This window comes from Thermobia domestica, chromosome 2 (assembly GCF_964235325.1).
Source record: "Thermobia domestica chromosome 2, izTheDome1.hap1.1, whole genome shotgun sequence".
Lineage (NCBI taxonomy): Eukaryota > Metazoa > Arthropoda > Insecta > Zygentoma > Lepismatidae > Thermobia > Thermobia domestica.
Genome location: NC_137455.1, coordinates 308,600,852 through 308,622,041, shown reverse-complemented (window position 1 = coordinate 308,622,041; position 21,190 = coordinate 308,600,852). Strand labels below are relative to the sequence as shown.

Genomic DNA, 21,190 nt, shown 5'->3' with positions numbered 1-21,190 from the left:
CCATTGCTAACATTCTTGACTTTGATTTGAACTATTTCGGGTTCGATTACCGATGGAAATACTTGTTCTTATAAATGTAAAAGTATTTATCAGGCTAGCCATTCTGGGTAAGGGTTTACTGCGTATTCCTCACTCACACCAGACAAATGCCGAGATGGTCCCACGATGGTCCCAGGTCCCTTCCCCCTTCCCCTCCTCATACATGACGGGATAACATACTTATAACTGCCGAAAGCCCTGAAATCTAATTGTCAACCTACCTAAGAAGTCCCAAGTCTAGAAAAATAACTTTTTCATGAAAATTTCGGAAAAATATCCCAAATTTCTACGAAATGACCAGATGTGAATGGTATCATCCGTAATTCTACTTATTCGAAAGACAATATTGTACAAATTATGAACGTAACACAGTTAGGGTACTAGCAGGAACTTCATAAGTTTTTAAATACTTCCTTTATTTTTCAAAATGTTGAAAATCATTTATATCTTCATACCCATTAACCGTACGTGGATGAATGTTTGCAAATATTTAGACTAGGACACAACATATTTTAGCTTCTTTTTGCAGGTATTTTACCTTAAGGATCCTCTAAAAGTGTTAAAGTACTGCACAACACAATATTCCCGTATTTTGCCGATTTCTCTCCCGAATTTGGCATCCTTGAGGAATATGTTTATCATTCGAAAGTTTGTTTAATTTTAAAAACAATGTACCATGAACCACGAATCTAAGGTAATTAGGTAGGAGCAGGATCTTTCTAAAGTTTTTTTTTTTTTTTTTTGATTGTCACAAATTTCGCATACGTTTAGAATATACTAGTATATTTTCTTTTTATCATTTTACCTGTATTTCAAGTCAAGTGCATACTTTAGTTTTTGAACTTGGGTACTTTTCCCATAGGTAACTGCAACTTGGCTGGCGGTAGGAACGCCCAAATTATAAGAAACATTTTTTTTTTTTTTTTTTTTTACGAAAATTATTAAAATTTTCCAAATTCTCCCCAATTTATAATTTGTATGGTATCATGAAGGTAGCTGACATCCTAAAGACGATGATGTATAAACCATGAATTTGAGCAGGGCAGTTTCAGTTTTTAAACTGAAAGTCTACAATTCTCTTTATGAGAAAATATATTGCCCGCCTTTTAAAAGGATTAGTATTACAAAGAAATTATGGGTGATGGAAAAATTTTTGACTTCATGTTCGGAATTAACACTTGGAAATATGTTGGTGTGCAAAACTTAAGAACAAGGCTAAAATATTATATAATCAATGGATATGAATGAAAGGCCGGCAGCATGTTGTCGAAGATCTTCCACATGTGAACAAAGAGCACGAGCATGACGTCAGCGCCAAATGATTCTGTTTTCCCAATACGAAATAGTTGAACGAAAGGATGAGACAGGGTGTGTTAGTCAGAGAACTGAGGTGCATTGTTGTGGCGCTAGTCACAACAATATAGCCCAGAAACAATTTTTGGGTTACTTCGGACAGGAAAGAATCGTCCAAAAACTGGAAGAAAGACAAAGTGTGACTAGTGCGGCCCAGGAGTTTGATATTGTCCACAAGATTGTTCCATGAGAAGCATTTCGAACCACAGGCAATGCTGTGCAAAGAAGTTGTGGTCAACCATGGTCAACTACACCACATATATTGTGAAACAACCAAGAATGGGACCGACGAAAAACAGCGGGTGCAATTGCAAACACATCTAACTAAGAAGACTGTCAGTTGCCCAATCTCACGCTCCACACTATGGATGTGTTATCTTTGCCTGTCGGCCATTACGTTTTATTCTGTTGACACCCCTTATCGGCAGCACCATTTGTTGTAGTGTCAAAAACATTAGCACTTGACCGAGGAGGACTCGGCTCGTATTCTCTTCTTAGACAATAGCAGATTCAGTCTAAGTAGTGACTCTGGACTTACACTGACGTGGCGAGAGGTAGGAACAAGTAATAAACCCACGAATTTTGAGGAACATGATCATTTTAACGGTCTGGTGTTCTTGTGTGTGTAGCTCTTGGAACGAGAGGATGTTTGGCGAATGGGCTAATCTGCCTATCCCCCCGACCTAAATCCCTCCGAATACGTTTGGAATGCTATAGAGAGGCGTTTTGCAGCACATCCAGATGTAGCAAGGACCATCAGCAGTTGTTAACAACATTGCTGGAGTAATGGAACTACAAACCATAACAACTAATTACCAACGTTGTGAATAGCATGGAAGCAAGTTGGAGAACATGCATCACTGTCTGTGGTGGTAATACACCCTTTTTAGGACCATTCACTCACATAGAGTCAGGGAGCCTCATGAGTCGCAGTGATTTCAGTGTAGGTTATTGCTTCTGCATAAAAAGTGCCATTTTATTTGTCTAATCATGTATTTCTTTCTGTTGTTTCCTGTATCACATTGTAGTATTACTTTCTGCGTAGGTTTAAGTTTAATCGATCTATGGCACTTAGGAATGATACAGCATGCGAAACTTACTTCGTTTTTAAGTTTTGCGCACCAGTGTGTTTATAAATAGGAAAAAGCTTAAATTGCGTATTTAACAAAATCATTGTTGACCAGTGATATTGTAATTTCATACAGAAACAATCGAATCTCGAAATTCACACTTGTAGATTCTGTAAACAGAAATTGATTAATCAAATATGAAAGACCATACCTTGGACCATATTGTGGTAAATAACCTGCCACGATATATTGTAAACTTCTCCGAAATTGTTATTTATATCTACTAACGATACAAATATACGACTATTAGTCTGTAGTAAAATTTATGATGAACTTCGTAATATGCAATAAATTTCAACATATTTGAGGTTACTAGATGAATTTCGTTCAAGTAATCAAATGTCTCTGTCTTTGGCTGTCAGATATGTTAGTCTAGAAAATCTACATTTAAAAAATATCGAAATCAGTTTTGTGTTAAAACATATGAGAAATCATGTGAGATAGCATGTTCGGTTGTCATCATTGTTATAGTTTTTTCGCTTGACGTTAAAATGCAATATCATGTTCTGTGAATCCACATACGGTACTTTACTACTAAACTATATATCAATATATTATAAAAGAGAAATGTAAGATCTATGACGGGAAATTATCCCCGAACAATTTGTAAACCTGCATTTAAATGTCTTAACACATCGTTTCATACTTATCTATACATATATGAACTCTCAAAACTTTTTAGGAAATAATTACAAGTAAGTACAAGCAACGTTGTACATTTTCGTCTGTAATACAAAATAAGCGTCGAATTTTCACATATAATCCTCACGTTTAAAAATACACAAGGAAATACGAACACATTTCCTGTCATACAAAATAGGCTTCCTTCCTACTTAAATAAAGCATCGAGAAAAATAAAACATCAGGTTTCGTTACAGCAGTTAAGTATTTAGAAAGTAGAGAGTAACTTTAAAATCCTTACATCAATAGTAGCCTTTCAAACCCTTCTAAAGTTGTAAGGTGTCGAAAATAACGGAAAATAAACTTTAAATCTGCATAGCTCGAGAAATATGACATCTATCGTAGTCAGTTCAAGGGCTCACTTAGGAGCTAGTAGGTGTATACATTCTATCTAAATATTCACGTTTCAGAATCCTGTGGTAAAGGCAAAACGAACTGCATGAAGGTTGTTAGAATATGGGGACACGTTTTTAAGTACTAATTAAGCATAGCTGTCAATATTCATATGATGCGCAATCAGTGACGACGCCAGCTTTAAGTTCTTAGGGGGGCAAAGGAGGGGCAGATACATTTTCGGGGGGGCGGCTACTTGCCATACCAAAAATGACATATTTATTACGTTTGACTTATTTTACATTACATTGTGTATTTCGTTGCTGTTTTCATATTAGACCTAATATGATTATAAATTAAACTTATTTCAAGTAAAATTTGTAACTAACAAATAAGTAACGTCTGCACATGAAATATTTTTCAATGAAATTTTTGAAGCCTAAACATAAATTGAATTACTTTCGCGTATGCTACAAGTAAGACATTCGTCTAGTACTATATGCTACGTATCTCTCTCTCTCTCTTTATATATATATATATATATATATATATATATATATATATATATATATATATATATATATATATATATATAGAGAGAGAGAGAGAGAGAGAGAGAGAGAGAGAATGGGAATTTACGAGGAACTGCTGAAAATGTCATAGTCCAATCCAGAAGAGGTGTAGGTACTAGGTACAAAAATGAAACCGTAGTTTAGAAGAAAAAAACATATCTCTGTATGTACAAATACAAATTTTCATATTAATAATGAAATTCTTATTGTTTCTCAGGCCTCTGAAGTGATTATGTGTGCCCAAACAGCAAAATTTCACGAACATCCAGATCCTAACTGTTATAACATTTTTGTTCCACCAAGGAAAGTCACCGAAGTAAATTAATTAGGAAATCAGTGAAACGCCACGGGGCTCTCCTCTGTTATATATAGTGGTGAAGAAGTGATTTAGCATAAACGTGGCGATTTCTCAACAAATTATGCTTTACATCCAGGATGATTAAAAGCAATGACTCTTCCCGAAATCATGGATGCAATTTGTGACATTATTCTTGAAAATTGCAGGATTTCAGCCAGTGGTGGATATAGCCCGGGGCTGGAGGGCCTAGGCCACCCCAGTTTTTAAGTGACAAAAATAATTTATATAGTTTTTAAAGTGTATAGTAAACTCACGATATACTTATTATAGTCTGAGGTCTGGCTGCACCCCGCTTTCTCAGATTTTTACCTTCTCAGCAAACCTTGTGTCAGAGATTCTTAGCATTTCTTTGGAACTCGTCGGTAGCATAAGTCAGAATGGTTTCTGTATGCGCAAGTTCTCGGCATAACGGGTTTCCAAAAAATCTGTCAGGAGAATAAAAGAGTGACGGCATTAAGAGAAATCTTCTTCCAATTTGACCGTAATGCTGATCAATTTCGCTCACGAATAGTAACCATGGACGAAATATGGTTGTGCCACAATGATCCTGAAACGAAACAACAGTCAATGGAGTAGTAGCACTCATTTCTCCATCGACCCAAGTAGTTCAAGACACAGAAGTAGGTTGAGAACTGTTTGCAATATTCTTCTGGGATAAGTATGGAGTCGTACTCATAGACTACCTCCGCAACGGTAAGATATTTAATCCAGAATCTCTACATTACTTACAAAACTGAAAGAAAAATTCAAAGTTCAACACCGCGGAAAATGAAAAGAAAGGAATTCTGTTCCTTCAGGAGAATACACCTGTCCATCAAGCCCCTGCGAACACAACTGACATTGCATAATCTAGGATTTCAATCTCTAGATCATCATTCTTATTCCGCAGATTTAGCTCCGTCTAACTATTACGTGTACTTATTTCCCAAACTTAAATAACACTTGAAAGGACGCCATTTTAGATCTGATAGGGATAGTGCTACGAACAGTGGTGCGAGCAAATCTTCAGATTTTTAAACTTTTCTGCAAAAACTGGAGCACTGTACGAGGTAGTATATTGACTCTTGGGGGAAGTGTAGCAGAAGTAAAACTTCACCATTCCACATGCACTCCTTCTGAGTTGGGCTACGAATTTTTCAGCAGTTCCTAGTCAATATGGTAGACGTCACGCTAGTACTTTGAAACAAAATAAGTAAGGGAGCACTAGTATATACCAATTACTAACGAAAGATCAGCACTCTGACAATACGTTTTATTGGGAATCAATTTAATCCTATAAATTTATTATTATCATTTGCAGGAAGGGAAAAGACAATTCTTTTTATCCCCTTTAAAAAATTAAGCCCTGGTAATTGCAAACTAAGCTATTATAAGCACATCCTCTGAATATTGAAAGCCGAGAATAATGTTTCAGAAAAAAGAAGTATAGAACCTTTAAATAAAACAAAATATGAAACTGAAAACTTCAAACCTGGATAAATACAAATAAGTTACGCAACTGGTTCTACCTTTCTTTTGTTCCCAATAGAAGTTGATCCAATGAGAAGAAAACAAGTCTACCAAATCTACTATTGTTCGCTAGGCACAATAATTAAAAATCATAAGAAAGAAGTATAACTAAAATTTTACCTCAAAAGGCGCTAAATTAGAAAACAGAAATATGCGTGCATACCCAGACGCTCAAAGAAGAAAGCTTGAGGACTAATCTGCCACATAGTAAATGAATGGAAAGTAGACTACAATTTGACAATGAGATTGGTTATGATACTGATATAAAATACTACATGTAGAATGTTGAAAGATTGTAGGAGTCTGGGGGGCAGTCTAGGTGGCAGTCAGGGGGGAAGAAGTAGCTACTAGGGGGCGCTCGCCCCCCTAGCCTCCCTCTGGCGTCGTCGCTGTGCGCAATGTAGAAGCGTGGTTGTACAATCTGGAAACATTAGTGAGGGGCACAGCGAGGAAAAGAGGGAAGGGAGTGATACGAGAATGGAATAAACAATCTTGATAGTGCTTTAGGTTAGTCCACTTCATGTGCTACATTTTCAAAGTTCAACAAAGTGAAAACCACAATCATAATTAATTAAAATAGAAGTTCTCTGTCTGTAACAATTCACTCTTGTCATCGCTCAATGATCAATTGAATGCGAGGTTGTCCTCAACCGCACTTTACGCCACCTGACCGTCAAGGAAACTGTAGTCTATTAAGAACTGATCAAGATTCTGGAAGAAGTGGTGGCAATGCCTTACTGGCCACGATGGCTACTTGGCAATCGCCAAGGGCTCGAGGCCCGGGAGGCCCTGCAGGGATCACGAGACGCTGAACCTGTAGCCCTTGGTCGAAGTTTCGCCACCGCAAATGCTTTCTTGAGTCTTCCTACCAAAAAGGTTGCGGAAACCTAAGTTCGTCTTTCCGAAAGAAGTCTTCTCGGAACCCTCTTGCTCATATCAGTACGGTCCTTCTCGGAACCCTCTTGCTCATATCAGTACGGTCCCATGAGACAGAATCAAAAGGTGGGTGGAGCTTCCTTTAATCATACTAAATTGTATTATCGAACAGTACCGAGCGGCGAAACAATCTTCCGAAAATGGCTTTCTTATTATGCAGAAATGAAGTGTTTTGTGAACAAAAACCACAAAACCACATTTGGGAACAAAAATCACAAGTATTCAACGTTCATTACGTTACGCCATGTTTCTCCTAAACATATCTATACAGCAGTTGAGGCTTGAGGCCCATGAGAAGGCAGCGTTTCATCATGACGTTGTTAAAGCTGTTCTCCAAGTATGTGTCCTCGGTAATTAGAGGTCTGCACGGGCCTGAATTTTTATAGGCGGCCTTTACGAACCCGCCCCAAGGGGCCTGAACTTGACCAGTTCGACACTGAGTGGTGGTCAGTGAGAGAGATACTAGCGGGACTGTGGGTGAGGAAGGGTTTCACTGTAACTCATTGAGAGCCTGTACCATCCTTTGTTCAACATGTAGGTGAGCATCGTATCTATTGTCCACTGCTAGATACTTGCTGACAAGTCTGTGGTACATTTTGTGGATGATCAGCATTAATAGTTCACCTCCCCTCAGAAAGACAAGACTCCAATCATAGACCATCATACTAGTAACAACACTCCCTTTGGTTATAGAAGCGGTATAGAAAATCATCCTGGATGTTAATCACGATCTATTTACGATTGTCAAAGTGGATCCATTTTTCATCTGAAGTGATAATCCGATGCAGGAAAATTTTATAGGATATTCCTTAATCACAAACAATTGCACTGCTCAAGACGACGATTTTTCTTTGGTTTAACGTCCTAAGGTTATGATCTTTAGGCTAAAGGAGACGAATAAATAATAAAAGTAAATAATTGTGAAATTAAATTTATGTGCTCTTATCGGGGATCGATTCCGATACCACGTACACTATGTGCGTTGTTAGACGGTGTCAACTCGTGTGGCACCCGTAAATCCAACTTTATCACACTGCCAATTGCACGGATCGCAAAACGACAGTGGTATATTATATGCCTAAGTCGTATGCAATGGCACAAATATTCTTCGAGGATATACTTCCAAGGTATTTCCTGAGGATCTCATTGATATGTTGTTCGTCAGTATCCACACGACACATTTTTCAATATTGTATCATCAGAAGGAAATTTGAGAATGGTGCGTTCATTTTCAATTCCTGAGCAAATGCACTTTTAATGTTTATTTCTTCGACTTCCTATGCAGAATGATCCATCTTGAATTCGTAAAAAATTGAGTTTCTCAGCAATTGTGTTCTACATGGTGCTCTTTCATACGATTCTGTACAACAACGCACTATCTCCTGACTGTGTACCCAAGCCTGTTTACTGGATGTGTACAGAATTTGTGACGTTGGACGTGTGGCCTAAGTCACGACCTTCTTCTGTTATTTCGAAGGTCGTACCTCAGTGCATCCCTGTGTTGTGGTGCTGACAGACATCCCTGTTTCCCATCAGCCGTCAAAGGGACACTCATTTGCGTGAACCTAATACATAGTAATGGATCCATGAGAAGTATTCCAGCAAAAGAATCGACTGTGCTACCGATGTTTTCGTTTGTCTGTTACCATTGTCTCTTTCTCCTCTTCGTGTGCTTTACTATGAAGGAGATGAGCTAACTGATGTCCTGGAACATTAAGTTGAAAATTGCTAGTCTAACACCACAGAGCCACAACTATGACTTCAGTTTCTCTATGTTATTATATCTTATATTCTATTTATCACCTATAAGAGATGCAATGTCTCTGAATCAACTCTTCTTGGAAAACATAACAAAAGCGTAGTAACTTCCCTGTAATTTTCAAAATGAAAATAGTAAAAAATTGGCAAAAAAAAAAGAATCTGATAGCCAGTCGATTTTATTTAAAAAGAAAAAAGGCTAACTTTATTCTCTTACGTAGTCTGGTGTTTAATTCCCTGTATGGTCTCAGGAGACCTTTTAGGGTTCTTGAAATATATGAAATAAAAAAGGAAAATTAAAAGAGATAATAACTTATATTATCTCCGATAGGGATTACTTAATCACGTTCATTTAGCTTAGCCAAGTTTATAAACGGGAAGTACTTTGTTAATAGGTATTTAAAATACATTTTTAATTCTTGCTTGAAGATGAAAACTAAACTCCAGCAGTGTACACCACTACGATTAACATTCACAAAAGTATGTGCATGTAAATGGTTTATATTTCCGCCTTTTGTGGAGAGAAACAGTTTCGATTCTTGGAGAGAGTTTATGCTGCTAAGATCTCATTAATAAGCTCGTTACTGGAAAGAAAAGTTAAGTTCTGACATATGTAATTATATAACAAGAATAATTATGATAATTGTAATTAATTAGTGAAAATGAAAAGTAATATTTAAAACGTTCGACATCAATATTAAACGTTCAGGCACTGCACGATTTTAAAATGAGGTTATTTTGATAATGCTTAGTCCTGTGTAGCTTTAAGAACTGCTTCTGCTAAGTCATACGTTTTTCAAGAGAAATTTCCTTAAAATTTACTTAAAAGTTTCGACATCATGTCCAATTCATACGTTTGTTTGTGATAAAAATATATTTAACACAACTGATATATGTAAGTTTTTTTTTAATACGTTGTCTTCTGAAAATGATACAAGGCAACTTTCTTTGTGTACCAAATGAAAAAAGCATTACAGCACCTTCAAAACGAGGTGTCATTTATTGCCCTTTGTTGGTATGGGAACTGTAAATTAAAAAAAAAAAAAATCTTGCAGTTAAGGAAAAATGTGGCGGTTTTGAGAGTTAAAATATTTCCACAAAGAATGAACACTTGCGATGGGTTCGACAGTCGTCATAAATAAAAATATATTTTGTTTTCAATATGTTTTTATTTAACTAAAGGATGTATAATTTCTTTTTTTTTTTAAAAAAAAAAGAAACTTATAATACATTCACTTAAAACAAATACAATGCAAAATTACTTTGATTTCTTTTCTGTCAATTACTCTTAATTAAATTTACGTTCACTTAATCGTTTGACAATATTTTTTTAAAAGTGGAAATAATGAAATAGCATGCATAGTTTTGTAAACAATACAGTTCAGAATATTATAGAACGTTTGCTGACAGCCACATAACTCTTGAACATAATGTAGATAGAAAATCTTAGGTTTTCAAGTAGAAACTATAATAAAAAAATATTTATGAAATAATGAAGATAAAAGTAATAGATCTTCAAAACAGGCAATTTTCTTCGTAACTCAGATTTACTAATTTTACACTGAGTAAGTGTTGACAAACTTGTGGTGGTTATATTTGAAAGATATTAACAAATTCATGTATCAAAATCAAGGAATTGTATCAAATTTTAGATAAGAGTTATTATGAATTAGAAAGGAACAAAAACATTGTTTGTGCACTTTTAAATATTAAAGTAATTTTAATGCATGTTATTTTTACTTCCATGAAGCAGTTATAGAAAACATAATGTATTATTTATTCATAAAGGCACAAGTAATTGTGTCAGTATTAAACAATTATTTGTTTTGATATCTTATGCATATGAAGTTGATTACAACTAATTCTATTATTGTTCCTAATAATCCGAAACAATTTGTATAGATCATACACACTCAAAATAAATGATAGTTGTTTTTGTTCAATATACGTACACATACTGCTAATAAGTTTGAAAATGTACTACAAAAGTTTGTATGACAAACACAGTAGAATGCTAGACAATTATTTTATTCCTTAATATTTTAATCTAATCTATATGTTTGTTTTCTTCTTTCAGAGATCCATAATAACTATCAGATCTTATGGAGATATTATACGTAATAAACTACATTTTCTTTTGGTCTAATGCCTCATTACTTTATTTATATTCTCTTGACATCTGAGAAGATTAAGAACCTGCTCCAGTCTAAATGTTACTAGACTATATGAGTGTATCCTATCTACAATAACAGAGTTACATGAAGACTTTTCCAAAAGTCATATTCCTATATTTTAATAATTATTTTGTTCTTGGTACAAATAAGATCTATGAATTAAGTGTGCACCCAAAATAAAACAAATGTTTCATTCAATCATAATCGTTATTATATCACAAAATTATCATCTACTGGTCAAAAAGGCATTGGTTTATTGTAATATTTAATAATGAAAGAGAAGTTGGCATTAGGAACTTTCAAGTGAAGTGAATAGGGTTTCCAGTTGAAACTACGCTACATGATTTATTAATTTAACCATTTTTTCTTGACTAAGTCAGAACCTTTCTCTGCAATCATAATTGTTGGAGCATTTGTATTTCCACTGGTTATAGTTGGCATTATCGAAGCATCTATTACCCGTAAACCTTCAATTCCATGGACCTGTAGCTCTGGGTCAACAACGGCATCACCGTCGCTTTCTGGACCCATTTTGCATGTACCAACAGGATGGTACAAAGTGGAGGCACATTGTCGTAAAGCACACAACCAATACTCATCAGAATTGAATTCAATTTGTTCACAACCAGGTATTTTTGCAGTCGATAATTGAGCTTTAAATTCTTGTAAAGAATTCGTTTTGCTTAACTGAATAGCAAACTTAATACCTTCTACTAAGGCTAGAGCGTCCTCTTTCTCAGTGAAATAATTAGCGTATATTAACGGTTTCTGGAAAGGATCAGTATTAGCCAGTTTGATGAATCCTCTACTTTTAGGTCGATTCAATATTGGGATTGTAATGAAGAGATCAGTTTCGTTAATCGGACCAATAATAGCTTTCGTTAATTCTTCAGTAAAACCCAATACTTCCGCTGCAATTTTAGAGAAAATATTGTCTTTCTTCAGAAATTGTACATGATGGAACTGGACATCAGGATAATCACCTTCAGGAGGTGCGTATTTAGTATTGATAAACCCAGCAGTTTGAGGGAGATCAATGCTTGAAAATGGCCCTCTTCTGTGTATTAGGTAGTTATACATGTCATCCAATAAAGCGGAACTAGGTTTGTTCAGTTTAGAGTCGATCAGAAACGTAGGACCGAAAAACATCGCATGATCTTGCAAATTATGGCCAACTTTAAGATCACGTACAACTGGTATTCCTAACTCTTCCAAGTGTTCCCTGGGACCTATACCTGATAACATTAGAAGTTGCGGCGAATTGATCGTACCGCCTGACACTATTACTTCTTTACTAACTTGGACAGTATGTTCAATTCCATTCTTGGAAAACGAGACACCGAAAGCTTTGTTTGTTTCAGGATTAATCAGAATTTTTGTTACATGACTAAACTTAGACACGAAAAGGTTTCTTCTGTTTTTAATTGGGCTGAGAAACGCTTTTGCTGTGCTACATCTAGTACCATTTCGTATAAACCCATGTAATTTTGCAAAACCTGTCTGTTTCTCACCATTAATATCTACTTCATCATAACCTAATTCTTTAGCACCATTTATTATTCCTTGTATTAAAGGTGACTTGTAATGGAATTCTTCAACTGTTTGATATCCACCAGAAGAATGATAATCCGTTTTTGCTAAGTGAGGTGAACGCATGTCTTCTGACTTCTTAAAATAGGGAAGCACTTCTTCAAAACTCCAGCCACTGTTTCCTAATGACGCCCAATGGTCATAGTCTTTTTTGTTGCCCCGAACATACACCATTGCATTAATACTGCTGCTTCCTCCAAGTACTTTTCCCCGAGGCCAGTAACACCTTCCACCTTTCAGTCCAACACATGCTTGAGGTTGAGGTTCAGTTTTATATTGCCAGTCTATGTTTGATAGCTGAAGGCTATTGTATATGCTCGGTATCTCGGTTGTCACTGGTGGATCACCCCCTGCTTCTAAAAGTAACACATTCCAGTCTTCAATTTCGGTTAATCTATTTGCTATAGTGGAACCTGCGGAGCCCGCACCTATAATAACAAAATCATACTCCGGAAGAAGATTGATAGTATCTTCAGGGTAGATTTCGGGATTCCCAAGGTCACATTGAGATTTTAATAAACCTGTAATCAGATTGGTAAACAAAATAGCACTTAATCCTGTAGTATGTCCAGGACAAGGATTTGCAATTCCTGCAGGGCAAGACCCATCCATCTTCAGCACAACAAAGTAATTCTTGAATCTGGAAATAAAAGCAAAAACAGTTGCATGCTTTTCTATATAATCGTATCATTTATATATCAATACTTTTTTTTTTAAATTTTAGATGTTGCATTTTCCGTAGCAAACTGCTAAACAAATTTAAATTTGCATCGCAACTTATAAGATTTGCATCTTATTTTCGGCAGCGAAGAAACATTAATAATAATAATAATAACAATAATAATTCATTTTATTCTTTCACATAGACATGAAATAATATGTTCTTATTTTTTTCTGTACAACAAATTGGTAAAAGCAAAGGAGAAAGTAATAACTAGAGACCGGATGTTAGGCAAAATGCCTATTCTTTAATATTAAAGATATGATCAAAAACAACGTTTTAAAGTTTATATAGGGCGTTATAGTTTCGATTTAAGCCTATTTTATTTTGCCTATTTTGCCTATTTCGACATTTACTGCCTAAATAATTGCTTTAGTGCCTAATATTGCCTATTCTATGCATTTTCTTCAAAATAAGCCTTCATTGGGAAAATATATAATTTATGTAATATAATGCACACATATTTACTTATATTATGTGTTTGTAAGCACAAGCTCGTCGTACGTTACAATATATATACAGGATGAACTTCAAAGATGTTCACATACTTCGGGAGGTGATTCATGACATGAAAAGAAGATAAAAGTCCTCTTGAATGTCACGAATCATCTCCTGAAGTATGTGCGCAACTTTATGTCCCGTTCCAATTGTCAGGATTCGATTTTCGATTCCAAGTTGGTACTCCTGTCACTCGAACACGACGCAGAATTCGACAACATGCAACAGAACTTTTTGTCTTCTTTTCATGTCACGAATCACCTCCCGAAGTATATGCACATCTTTCATATTCACCCAGTATGTAGAATGCATAACATGCCTCGTTTTTGTATATACAGTAAAAGAAGATATTTATTAACAAACAAATATGTTTCTATATTCTTTGAACATTATCTATGACTTGAATCTAGTTTTTAATGGTATTGAGTATTTATCTTCATTATTTCGAGTTACATTTTAGTGCCTATTTTACTGCCTATTTTTTTAATTTTAAGTGCCTATTTGCCTGCCTATTTTGCAGGGTTTTAGTGCCTAAACATCCGGTTCCTAGTAATAACAATTATATTTTTAAAATGTTGTAACTTTGATATTCTACAATTTGTCTAAGTTGGCAGCTGGTTTTGAATGTGTTCATTTGGAGCTTTTTGTTATGTCTTGAATCCCCGCAATGCTTCAAGAAACGGGGAATTGGAATTACACAATCCACGATATGTGTGAAGTTTCGTTTCACGCTAAAAACAAAGAAAACTTTAATTTCGTGCAAATGTTTATTTCATAACTCATATTGCAGATAATTCAGATCCACATTTTAGGTTTTAAACCGAACAGTAATTTTCTTTCGTCATTTAAAACAACAGGAGAGCGTAGCAAAACATTATATTACTGGGCCAACGCTAAGAAACAACTAAGCAAAATAGGAGTATTCAAGAGAGTTTCGTATTTTAGCTAGTAACCTCGTCCCCGAAAAGTAATCTCGGGTCTTGGATTTCAAGAGTTCATTGAGTCGCTTTCTTTACAGATGGAATAAAGTATCGAAGCGAATATGATCTCTGTCGTCAGTCCCACAAGCACTTTCCATTAATTTGGTATGTAATTCGTAGTAGATTGTAACCTAACAGGCATCTAAAGGGAAACACCAGGTTAACGGGAGGATTTATCACTGAGCTGTAACTGCACCTAAGATCGAAATAGATACCGTATATGACCAAGGTTCTGTAGATGTGCGGAACTTCCAGAGGTTTCGGTCTGGGGAAACCAACCTCATCGATGAGTCAGGAAAAAGGAGACTTGTGCAGTTGGACAGCGATATCCTTCAAACAGCAGTGGAGACAAATCTAACGCAAACTGTTCAAGAACTGACCATCTAACACTATGTTACCCATGTGACCATTCATTGTCACCTACAAGATCTTGGGTACATGTTGAAACTCAGTAAATGGATACCCTATGCGTTAACGACTCAACAGAATCAGCAGTGAGTGGACATATGCAATTCTCTGCTCACCCGTCTAAGACATGAGCCACTTCTGGACAGAATGGTGACAGGGGATGAAAAGTGGGTCCTCTACCGTAATATTACACGCAAATTACAATCAGTACCTAAAGAAGGACCCACAGGAACTCTGCCAAAACAGAACATTCGTCCCTGCAAAGTGTCATTGAGTGTTTGGTGGGATTTCCGTGGAATAATCCATTTTGAGCTCTTGCCATGTGACCAAAAAATTAGTGCAGATACCTTCTGTCAGTAGCTATAACGCCTACGCACTGTATTTTTGGAGAAACGCTCTGTTCCTGTTCATCGCAAGGGTGTCTCATGCACGGTGGTAACGCGCGCCCAGACACGGCAAGAAGGACATGTGCTAAGATAGAGGAATATTGCTAGGAGAAAAACTCCCACCCGACATTTTCACCAGATCTTGCATTAACAGACTACTCTCTTTTTCGCATGTTTTCTAGAAAACCACCTTTTTGGGAAAACACTACAAGATGAAGATGATGTGCGACGACCAGTATTCTAGTTCTTTGTCTCCAAAACTGGTGACATTTTTCAGCAGAAGGATTAACAACTATTTGTCAGGTGTCAGAGCATTATAGTCCGATGAAGGTTATTTTCCTGACTAATAGTAGTGTTCCAGGTAAGACAGGTTACGTTTATATCACTGACAGGGTACATTCATATGAATAACCACACGACTGAACATACAGAAACATTACATGAATATCTTAGCTTCATCACTACATCTACCGTAAACAGTATCTCCTAGTATAGAAATAAAACCAATGCAAGATAAGTAATTGCATAGCTCAGAGAGTATAAAATTTAACCTTAAACTACGGAGGTAAATTCTTTAAGCTTCACTATAATTAGGAAAAAATCATTTTGAAATGAATTTCTTTAATAAAGATTTGTGCTAGTATTATGGTTTTTAAAAATTAAGAGAAGAAAAGGAAATTGGACTACAAATAGCTCAACTGAAAGTTTGCACTTCCACCACTTTGTGATTACCTCCCATTTACAGATTTCATGTAAGAAACAGAATGTTAGCTTAAAGTCCATGGAGCAATGAACGCTTGTTCGAAAATATAAATAGGATTAAGATTTTTAGATGCGCAAAACAGTGTCTCAGAAAACCAATAAGAACAAAGGCAAAAGAGGCGTTGTATATTGTTACTGTAACTAAAATAGGCAATTCCCAAATCTGAATAATTGAGAGTGGCTATAGCCAAGCAGGAACGAACAGAGAACAAGGTAGGTCAGATACAAGATGTAAAATCCAGAGAGAAGGCACGACACTTAAGTATATACCTAAAAATATTCAGACAATCTTGGAAGAAACTTAGCTGGAAGATTACAGGAAAAGATCCCATCTATGAAAGTTTGTGGTCAAGTTAAATCTGCAGCTATAAGTGGGGAAATCTTTAAAAAGTTTTTCAAATATGAGTGAACGCGACGAAATTGTGGTATTAATATGTGGTACAAACGACGTTGCCAATAATAATGCTGCAGTGGTTATTTCCGAAATGGTTATTTAAGGTTATTTAAAGGCAACTTAAATGGTTCATTGTGATGCCGATATCTCATCATCATGATTTAATGTGTACCTCTTGTGTAAATGAAGAAGTGGCGAAAACAAATATTAAGCTTCGTAAACTATGTATTAAACTTCAAAATGTATGTTTCTTGCATATAAAAGAAGTTAAACAGAGAGAGCTACACTACTCATAGGCTATACCTTAATACAAAAGGGAAAAATCAACTGTTGTTGTTAATTAGAGACATCACTCTAAGATATCTTCGCAAATAATCGAACGTAAGGATATTTCTCTATCTTGGTTAGATCAGGGAAACTAGTTGGGTATATTGAATCTGACGAATTCATCAATCTGATTCAGAATATCCCGACTACAATTAGAAACAATAGATTTGTAAGAGAAGAATTTCAAGATTTCAATGGTTCATTTATAAAAAGAAATGAAAATAATATGAAAATATGTTTAAATAGTAAAATGGGAAATCGAAAGAACGTACCATAACAATACAGAAAACTACTACAAAAAAAGTGAAGGAACACCATTATACAGTATATTCTTCACTTAAATATCCAGAATGTTGAGAACCAAACACCAGATCTTGAAGTTCTTTTTAACGAATTATCAGATGAAATAAATGTTTTGTGTGTCTGTGAACATTAGCTTCGAAGTGATAAATTATCGATTCTTAATTTAAGCGGTTTTTTCCTTAATAAATTCATACAGTAGGGAAAGCGTCAAATGTGGAGGTATATTCGCAAAAATGGCTTCACTATGATCCAAATTAAATTTAACATAACTCTAAAAAATACTTTGAATTCACAGTAGCAAAGTATAAGGACAGTAATTTAATTATAATTGCATTATATAGAATGCCAAATAGTGATGTAAAACAATTTTTAAAGAAAATAGATTTTTTTCATTACTGAAGTTAGTTCCCTGAGGCACAATATTGTAATATGTAGTAACATAAACATTCACCATCTAAAAAATTCAAATATAAAAGATGAATTGGGTCTAATCTTGAGCATATATGGTATGGAAACTATAGTAATTTTTTCTACCAGAATAACAGCTAAATCGGAGTCGACTACTGATCAAATAATGACAAATCTGAAGAACAGAAGTATAAATTCAACCTGTGAAAGCATAAATGTAGAATTTTCTGATCATGATGCACAATTGTTAAAGTTCAATTGTCTAAAAGGAAATCCGTCATCATTAAATGAAGTGCGCATTACAAGGCCCAATCTGTCAAAGGAAAACATAGCATTTAAAGCCATATTGCAATACAAAAATTGGTCTGAAATGTATAATTACAATCTTTTAAAGATAAATTCAATAGTTTTAGTAACACCTTAACCTTATATTAATTAAAATGTTTTCCGAAAAAGACTAAAATCATACGTAAGAATGACACCAAAACACAGGGCTTAACAATTTCTAGTGCGAAAGTAAAAGGCTGAACAAAGAAAGTAAGCACAACTTTAAAAAAATCCTTTCAAGAACATTTCTTAATGTACAAAAAAAAAATTGAATATAATTTAGTAATAATAAAAATAAAGAAATGTGGAATATTATTTAAAAGGAAATATATGTAAATTCACTAAAACCAACTAACCTAATACTTAAAAATAAAACCACACTCAACTGCGTTATCCTACAAAACTAGTAAATATTTTAAATGACTATTTCATACAATCACGCGAAGAATTACATAATTCCTACTTCCAATAAGTAAATAATCTAATTTCACAAAGCATAAATTCTAATAAAGCGTAGTTTGTACCTTACACTTGTGGATAGAATAGAAATCAAATTTATCATTCAAAGCCTTAAGCATGTGGGCCAGACGAAATACCAGATTAAGTTTTCAAAAACTGTGCTGATGAACTATCCACTCCACTTGCTTATTTAATTAATCTTTCTCTGAGCACTGGCGTCTTTCCGCGTAAATTAAAACTAGCAAAGGTAACACAAATACATAAATGAAATGAGAAAAATAATGTATTTAATTATAGGTCAATATCACTTTTATCATCTGTTTCCAAAATATTTGAAACAGGTAATACATTTCTGTGAAAATTTTAAAATTTTTGTAATAAACCCTGCACAACATGGTTTTCTGAAGAATAAAAATACATCTGCAATACGAGGCTATGTTCAGAAGGTATATACGTCCTTTGAAAATAAAAACTACACATCAGGTTTATTCTGTGACGTAAGTAGAACGTTTGAAACTGTTGATGATAGTCTAATATACTTCAACGGAAGTTGTTTAAATATGGAGTTAGAGGAATTATCCTTCAAAAGGTTTGAATCACATTTGTCTAGAAGACAACAAGCTGTACATATTTCTCATTGTCATAAACTAGGCAATATAAGTGACCATAAATCAGATTGTAAAAGAAATGAAATTAGGAATCACAAGGTAGTGTGCTAGAGTCATAGCTTTTCTTACTGTATATAAATAACCTTCCAAACTCCGTCGACACCGTCCATATGACACTTTTTTTTTTTCAGATAATATAAGCTTAATACTAATTCGAAGAGATGTGAACAGTGATTTATTTGTGGATTTTGTAGAAGGGGGGAATATTTATGAAAGATTGTGTTCCGTATAACAGAACAGCTATAAAGTCAGGTTGGGACGTTATTTTTAAACCTTTCTACTTTGAAATTATGGTACTAGTTTCAGAGAGTCCCCAAATTCATTTTTTTTTTCATTTTTTTAATAAAACAATTTTATGATAAATATTGGTGGGGACGTTAGATAAAATTTGGTCAGGTAGATGATATCATATTTGTTACTTGCCTTGCTACTTTTCGTCCTACTGCTGAGGACAAGTGGGCACCATCCAGTAAAAGCCCTATAGTTACATTGCAACCTGCATAACTTGTCATAACAAGTATCACACTCCTACGAAAAACTGTTTTGTTATGACAAGTTATTCTTTAGTCCATTCTTATTAACACTAGAAGCATCAGAGGGGTCATTTGACCCGTCTGGATGATTAATTTGTTATAATTTCTAAAGTAATGAAAATGTGGTCTCTAGATCTCACGACTTTTTATCACTCTACCAATACTCTAACTTAATCACATTTTGACACTTAAGAATATTTATATATACCATATTTTTTACATTTTACCTAGAAGCCTCACAGGGGTCTTTTTGACCCTCATGCCTACAACGTGAATTTTTGACAATTGCAATCATTTTGATACTCACATATTTTAAACATACTAATTAGTATTACTTTTGTGACTGATATAAATCACTATATGTGTGTTCTAAGTGGTTGCTGTTAGTGTGGTGCATGATGAGTGCTGAGAAAAAAAAATCGTCGGGAGAAACACTACAAGAACTATAGGCTATTGATGGAATCGACTCTGGTGATGACCATAGTGATAGAAGTGACGATGAATACATTGGTGATATGAGCATTGATGAACTGTCAGATGGTGAAAGTGTTTCTGCAAGTTATGAAGAATTTACTGACAATGGAAGCATGAGAGATGAGACTGATGCTGAAAATTTTGAATTATCCAGAAAACAGACAATTTTGATCGAACAAACCTGTGCAAGTGTTCGCGGAAGGGCTAAACATCATAACGTGTTACGTAAAACTCCAGCTCCAAACCCATATGCTTTTCGGCATGTCGACGACACAGTTTCTAGTTCTTTCAGACTCGCCATCAATTTCTTTTGGCATTAGGAGAGGAACTGTGTTCGGAGTCAAGTCACTAAAGGAGGACAGTAATCGTACCAAACAGAGTGTACCTGGATTGCTTCAAAAAACCAAGCGGAAGAGATGTCAAGTTGCTGTGTGCAGTGGAAACAAGACACAAGATCAATGTTTCCACTGTAAGAGGCACGTCTGTGGATCCTGTACAAAGATCACCAAAAAGTACGTTGTTTGTTCAAAATGTGATGAGTAGGTATGTAGATGTGAACATTATAAAACATACCTTCTTGTGAAGACGTTCATGTTCTAATTCATTTTTATTACATTTTATTTTAATACCTATTGTTTATGATGTTTAAAGGGAAACTAAGAAATTTTACAGTAACAATAAGTAGTGATAATTATATTTGCTATATTATGTAACTTCATTTTAAGTAACTTTTTAAATTACGAAACTTATAATATTAAAATTCTTCGCTAAGAAAAATAACAAATGTAAAATAAAGAAAGAAAATAATAAAATTTGAATTTAAAAAAATAAAGCCCAACAATAAAACCAAAAGTATACAAAAAGTAAAGCATAGTACAGTTTAATGAGTGTATTTTTAAGTAGGGGTCAAAATGACCCCTTTGATGCTTCTAGTATAAGTAAGATTATGATGCTCCTAGTGTTAATTGAAGACGGAATTCGTCGCCCGAACAATAAATACTAAAATAGTTAAGAGTTTACTTTTTGCAGAACAGTGATAAGTGCACATACACTTGAATCTAATTTTATTAAATAGAAGGGAAAAGATGGTAGTAAATGTAATTCTTCAT

General features: G+C 34.8%; 1 pseudogene across 1 annotated transcript in view; it reads right to left on the bottom strand.

Moving 5' to 3' along the window:
- Positions 1 to 9,818: 9,818 nt before the first annotated feature.
- Positions 9,819 to 21,190, bottom strand: part of LOC145678603 (glucose dehydrogenase [FAD, quinone] pseudogene) — a 38,542-nt pseudogene continuing 27,170 nt past the window's right edge. The window contains exon 2 of the transcript XR_014130412.1: positions 9,819 to 13,073. The product of XR_014130412.1 is annotated as a glucose dehydrogenase [FAD, quinone] pseudogene (transcript). The remainder of the gene's footprint in view (positions 13,074 to 21,190) is intronic.